This window comes from Lynx canadensis, chromosome B1 (assembly GCF_007474595.2).
Source record: "Lynx canadensis isolate LIC74 chromosome B1, mLynCan4.pri.v2, whole genome shotgun sequence".
Classification (NCBI taxonomy): domain Eukaryota; kingdom Metazoa; phylum Chordata; class Mammalia; order Carnivora; family Felidae; genus Lynx; species Lynx canadensis.
Window position 1 is genome coordinate 16,957,387 of NC_044306.2, and position 7,303 is coordinate 16,964,689.

Consider the following 7,303-nt stretch of genomic DNA (forward strand, 5'->3'; position numbering starts at 1 on the left):
CCCCTCCCCTGCTCATGCTCTGTCTCTCTCTGTCTCTCAAAAATAAATTAAAAGTTTTAAAAAATTAAAAAAAAAATACTGTCACACAAACAACTACAATAATGGTCAACTATATATCTGGGTACCGTGATCTAATGAGGTTGACACATAAAATTAAACATCCCAGCACAAATTTTTTACCTTTTTGAAAAAGTGAAGTTAGGTCAAAGGCTTAAATCTGCTTTTCATAACATTTTATTCATTAGCATCTGAAAACACATCATATAAACCTTGTCCACTTAGACTTCAATTTTTCCCAAAGAACTTTATTACCACTCTAATCAGGTATGGTCTTCTTCAAACTCGGTAAGTCAGTCCTTCAACATTTTCTTATCCATCACCCTGGTCTTTTCTACCCTGGAAATTCTTACCAGGAAATTAGAATATCTATCTGTTTGCCTCTAAAGATACAGCTTGGAAATATGATAAAAATCACTATTTTCGGGGCGCCTGGGTGGCGCAGTCGGTTAAGCGTCCGACTTCAGCCAGGTCACGATCTCACGGTCTGTGAGTTCGAGCCCCGCGTCGGGCTCTGGGCTGATGGTTCAGAGCCTGGAGCCTGTTTCCGATTCTGTGTCTCCCTCTCTCTCTGCCCCTCCCCCGTTCATGCTCTGTCTCTCTCTGTCCCAAAAATAAATAAACGTTGAAAAAAAAAATTAAAAAAAAAAAATCACTATTTTCACAGTTTATCCACATGTCTTCCCATCTCTTTAAATAATTCCAATAAAACCATCACAGATTAAAATCTATCTTTGTAATCAGCTGCTTTCTTAATATAATTGAACATTCTGGTTCAGAATAGCACCCAGCTGGAATGCTCAAATCTTTTTTTTCTTTAGCTTCTAACTAAAATGCCAAAGAAATTGGGGAGGAATGGTTAAAAATCATAACACAAAACAAACAGGCATCCTCATGTCTGACTGTGCAGCATTTGAACAGTAAGCGTGAAAAAGATCAAACTGAACTGAGAAAAACCCAAGCTAGAACTTAGCACATGATATCCAGGTTCACGCCACAAGGCACAGACCACTTTGAAGAGCCGAAAGGTTCATGTTTTCTGAAACTGAAGTATATGTAGCAATTTGTCCAAGTTTCTGGAAAGTGGAATAATAGAAGTTAAATTTCTATCACCTTGGAAAGTTTCTTTATGAGCTCTGTTGTTGACAGTAGTTGTGTCCCCCAGAAATGCGTATGTTGAAATCCAAATCCCCAAAGTGATGGGATGAAGGAGTGGGGCCTTTGGGACATATTATGAAGTGGAACCCTTAGGAATGGGATTCATGCCCTTGTAAAAAGATATAGAAGAACTTGCCCTTTCTCTCTTTCTGTGCTGGCCAAAACCAACCAAACAACCAAACAAAAAAACCAGTCACTATGGCTGTGTGACACCTTACACCAAAACTCAAACAGTAAACTACAACAACAGGAATCTGGGTCAGGTATTTGGAGAGGGCAGAGCTAGGATAGCTTGCTTTGTTCCGCAATGTTTGTGTCTTCAGCTGGAAGACGCACAGGCTAGGCACTGGAAACTTCTGAAGGCTTGTTTACTCACATGTCTGGAGATGGATGCTGACTTTAGGCTGGGGGGCCTCAGTTCCCCTCCTCTTGAACCTCTCCAAATGGTCTCTCCACAGGGATTGGTTGGGACTTGCTCACATCATGGTCGTCGGGTTCTCAGGCTCAGGTTGAGTGCGTGTGAGAGAGAGACCCGGTATCACTACTTTAGCTGCGTTCAATTTGTCAAAACACTTGTAAAATCACTTGTAAAAAGAGGCAGGAAAGTAAGTAGCCTCTTTTTTGTTTGTTTTGACTTCCCTTGACCTATTTCCCCTCACCTTACCCCCAGTAATCATCAGTTTGTTTTTCTCAGTGTTTGAGTCTATTTCTATTTGTTCATTTGTTTAATTTTTTTAGATTTCATATTTAAGTAAAATCATATGATATTTGTCTTTCTCTGACTTCGTTCACATTGCATAATGCCCTCTAGGTCCTTTCATTTTGTTGCAAATGGCAAGATCTCATTCTTTGTATGGGTCATAGTCCTATATGTATACCGCATCTTCTTGATCCATTCATCTATCAGTAGACCCTTGGGTCACTTCCGTATCTTGGCTATTGTAAGTAATACTGCAATAAACACATCTTTTTGAATTAATGTTTTCATTTTCTTTGGGTAAATACCAAGTTGTGGGGTTATTGAGTTGCATGGTATTTCTATTTTTAATATGTTGAGGAACCTCCATATTGTTTTCCATAGTGACGACACCGATTTACATCCCCACCAGCCGTGCACGAGGATTCCTTTTCACCACATCCTCACCAACAATTATTTCTTGTCTGTTTACTTTTTATTTTTTTAATGGTTTTAAATGTTTGTTTATTTTGAGAGAGAGACAGAGCGCAAGCAGGGGAGGGGCAGAGAAAGAGGGAGACACAGAATCTGAAGCAGGCTCCAGGCTCTGAGCTGTCAGCACAGAGCCTGATGCGGGACTCAAACCCACAAACTGTGAGACTGTGACCTGAGCTGAAGTCAGACGCTTAACTGACTGAGCCACACAGGCACCCCTTGTCTTTTTAATACTCTCTCTTCTAAATGGTGCGAGCTGGTATCTCCTTGTGGTTTTGATTTGCATTTCCCTGATGGTTAGTGATGTGGGGCATCTTTTCATCTCCGTTGACCATCTGTATGTCTTCTTGGGGAAAGTATCTGTTTGGGTCCTCTGCCCGTTTTGAAGTCAGATTGTTTGTTTTTGGTATTGAGGTGTATGAGTTCTTCATATATTTTGGATACTAACCCCTTATCATATATATCATTTGCAAATAACTTCTCCCTTCGAGTGGATTGCCTTTTCATTGTTTGGATTGTTTCCTTTACTGTCCCACAGCTTTTTAGTTTAATGGAGTAGGCTCTGCCTGTTGATGGGAATGGAGAGATTCTTTAAGAACATGAAGAAATCTTACTGTGGTTATTTTGGGGAAAATACAATCTGCCACATAATCCATCAACTAAGAGGTTAGATAAAGATATTTGGGAACACGCAAGAATTGAGACAGTTGACCACAAATAGATGTTTTCTAAAACATCATTTCACAAAATCATTCATAGCAAGATAACAGAATTACGTTTGAGGCAATAAAAAATAGACATTTAAAAAGGGTGGGAAAGGTGAGTTTAAATTAAACAGCGTGTAGTAATGTCTAAATAATTGCTGATATACAATGTTAAAATTCACAATCTGGATCTAAAATTCTGAATTATTTTAACGTAAACGTGTTAGAGTTTTCCGCAATTTGGGGCTTTTTTTTTTAATGTTTATTTCTGAGAGAGAGCGAGAGTGCAGGGGAGGGGCAGAGGGAGACGGGGCAGAGGATCTGAAGTGGGGCTCAAACTCAGCAGAGATCATGACCTGAGCCAAAGTCAGATGCTCCCCCGACTGAGCCACCCAGGTACCCTGGTTTTTCTTCCATTTTTTAACACTAATTTTAGAAACCAGTGGGAAAATAACATACAATATATATTAGAAAATAGGAGAGTAGCTACTGGACACATAGAGCAGCATGATAAAACAACAATAACAACAAGAGAAGCACTGAAAATTCAGTTAATCCCAATGAGATAGAAAGGGGTCTGGAAAGTGGAAAGCAGCACGCCCACCCCACTCGGAACACTCCTGCACAAGCCATTGCAGCTGACGAGTAAGGTGTGAGGGACCCAACGGAGCTCCTGAACTGGGTTTTGAAGGGATGGTGCTGACAGAAAAGAGTCAGGAGGCCGGGTTTCTACACCACACACCGTCTTCGAAATTCACAAGCATTCCGTTTGAAAGGGGCCGTGGCTGGCAGTAAAGTGGCCTGTTGGCCTACAGAGTTACCCCTGTGCTGATTGTCGTTTGGATTTAGGGAGAAACGCCATCCCTACAGACCGGATTACGTGTACATGTAAGGTGGGAGATGGTACCAACTTCTGAAGCTTACTGTAAGAATTAGATGATATTTTTCAAAGACCTGGAGCGGGGAAGGAACATAGATGATGAGACGTGTGGGCCTCACGGGTGCCTGCCTGCGTGGCTCTGTTGGTTAAGCGTCTGACTCTTGATTTCGGCCCCGGTCACGAGCTCACGGTTGGTGAGTTCAAACCCCAGGTTGGGCTCTGCGCTGACCGCATGGAGCCTGCTTGGGATTCTCTCTCCTACCATCTTCCCATCCCCCTCCCCCTCCATCTCTCCCTCTCTGTCTCTCTCAAATACATAGACATTAAAAAAAAAAAAGTGTGGGCATCATAATTTTCATAGCCAGCCTCACAATCTCTGAATTAGAAGATGGCCGCAGTTTTTCTTTTTTGCCTTTCTTCTAATTCACGTAAGGATCACGTTGTGCTCAGAGAGGGAGTATAATAAAAAGGCACAAACCATAGAAAAGAAACAAAACAGGGTAACTCAAAAGCACGGCAAAACCAGCTCAGATACCGGGGTGCTAACAACGTCAACGTTATTTACCAAAAACACCTTACCTGTCTCCTGGGCTTCATGTTTAGGGTTTGACACGAAAAAATACCAGTTGAGGAGCTTTCTTCCTTTTCTTTTTTTTTTTTTTTAACGTGTCTAATTTTAACGTGTCTAATTGTAAATTGATTATTTACAATCAATTTACTTTATTTCATAAAGGGCCCAGAAGACTGCCTCTTGAAATGTAAGCTGTAGAAATAACGGCAGCTGGATATTATGATAAAAATGCTGACTTTAAAAGCACCTGGGAAGTAAAGCATATTGATTTTTATGAGAACATGCCCTGTTTGATATCTGTCCCGGAGAAAGCCAGGCCGACATTGCCGTAGTATGTTGTTCTAGAGAATGGAGTCAGCTGACTTCGATAGAAAGAAAGAAAGAGCGTTTGGCTATGAGTTGATACACTTTTAACATTCCCTTTTGAGAAATAGATGTAAAGCTCTATCAACCATAGCTCCCCGCCCCCCTCCAGTCTTTTCTCCTGACTCCCCTGTGTGAACTATTTTCCAGGCTTTTTGCTGCCCCACTAACCCATCAACGCGCCCCGTCAGGCTCTCTCTTCCTTCTGAATGCTCTCCCAGTCTAGCTTATTCTTCAAGGACTAGTTCAAGGCCAACCTCCTACATGAGCTTTTCCTGACCACTCAGGTTCAGTTATCTCTTTTCTAACGAGGAAGAACACTTCTTTTTTTTTTTTTTTTAATTTTTTTAATGTTTTATTTTTTGAGGGAGAGGGAGACAGAGCGTGAGTGGGGGAGGAGAAGAGAGAGAGGGAGACACAGAATCTGAAGCAGGCTCCGGGGCTCCGAGCTGTCAGCACAGAGCCCGATGCGGGGCTCGAACCCCCAAACCGTGAGATCATGACCCGAGCCAAAGTTGGACACTTAACCAACGGAGCCACCCAGGAACCCCCTATAAAGAACACTTCTTAACAAGAGCACTCATTTGGCACTTGGGTTGGTCGGCTAGGGCCACCCTAACAAATACGACAGCCTGGGGAAGTTTACATAATAAAAGTTTATTTTCTCACAGCAGTGGAAGCTGGAAGGCCAGGAGCTAAGTGTCAACAGGGTGGATTTCATTCTGAAGCCTTCCTCCTTGGCTTGCAGACGGCCACTTTCTCACTGTGTCTCCATATGGCTTTCCCACCGTGCATAAATGTGTGTTCTCATCTCTTCTTAGGGAGGAGGTTGGATTGGGGGCCCCGTAGCGGCCCCCTTTTACCTTAATTACCTCTTTAAAGGCCCTATTGCCAAATACAATCACATTCTGAGATACTGGGAGTTAGGGCTTTAACATAATGAATCGGGGGAGGGGAGCCACAAGTCAGCCCTTAACAGCTCTCATCCACAACACTATACCTTGAGGTTACGCCTTGTTGTTTCATGGGGTTCCCAAATGGTTATTTCCTGTATGATCGTTAAGAAGAGCAAAGTTTCAAGGACTAGGATCAAACACTTGTTTTTTTTCCCCCTGGGCAGCACTTAGCAGTAAGAAATGGACATTAATGTTTCGGGAAAGAATGTTTGGGGTCCCTGCCAGCTCCAAATTACTCCTTCAAACCCTTGTCGGCTCTGGTGACACTTTCTTCTTCTGTATTAATCTTGCCCCCGGTAGAGCGTTACTGACTCTGAGTTAGAGACCATAAGAATGGTGAGAGGGGTGGTGGCCAGTGCTTTATCTGGCGAATGTAGAAATGAAAGAGGACAGTGCCCTCATCCAGTAATGATGTACATGCTTCCAATTGGTTTATGTTATGAGGTCGTGAAATAAGGCCAGTAATTACGGTCCAAATTAACTTTATCCTCTCACGTTCCCAAAAGTATCTAAAGAAACTACCAAAGACAGCCCAAGTTGATCTCTTCAAACGGAATTCCGACATCTGGAGGAGGTCTTTTTTAATGTAAAGCTTTTTTATCTTAGTAGTTGTTCTGTAGATGGTTGGTTTCTATCGGAAACTGAGGCCAGGAGGCTTTAAGCAAAATCTGAACAACGTTCTGTTGTCTGTAGTAGGGTTTGCGCGATGCGAGGACCACTGCGTTAGGACAAGGCGCTAAAGGCAGTTTGGTACTAGGTCTTCTCACCCTTGCTCTTGTCCCCATTTTTCCATCTGGCAAATTCCTGTTCATTCTTCGGTAATCCACAACCTTCAGGGCCCCTCTGTGCAAACTGTAGTCTGCTGAAAAATAGGCAGCCCCCAGCAGATTGTGAAATGCCAAGGGTAAGAACACCTTCATTCTGGGGCAGAGCAAGTCAATTTAACCAGTTGCTTAGTTTTTTAAAATTTATAACCCTCTCCTTTTAGTTACTTGAATATATTTATAGATAATCTTAGATTGAGGCCCCCCCTCTAATTCCACTCAATATTTGGGTAATAGTCCAAAAAAAAGGCTAGTGCCTTTTAAGCCACCTTGCTACCTAAGGGTCATTCTCTCAAAGTGCGTAATAGGATGCCTTCCTGTGTATGCTGTGGATTTTAGGAGTTCTAGACTCCGATTTTTCTGCAGAATGGTAGAATAAGGCAGGGACTCAAGAGTGCGACTCTTGGTTTCCATCCCGGCCCCCATCACTTACTGGTTGTGTGCCTCTGCGAAAAATCACTTAAACTTTCTGTCTCTAAACTTTTCCACATGTAAAATGAGAATAAAAATGGTCACACTTGGAGCACCTGGATGGCTCCGTCGGTTGAGCGTCTGATGCTTGGTTTCAGCTCGAGTCATGATTTCATGGTTCATGAATTCAAGCCCCACGTCAGGCTCT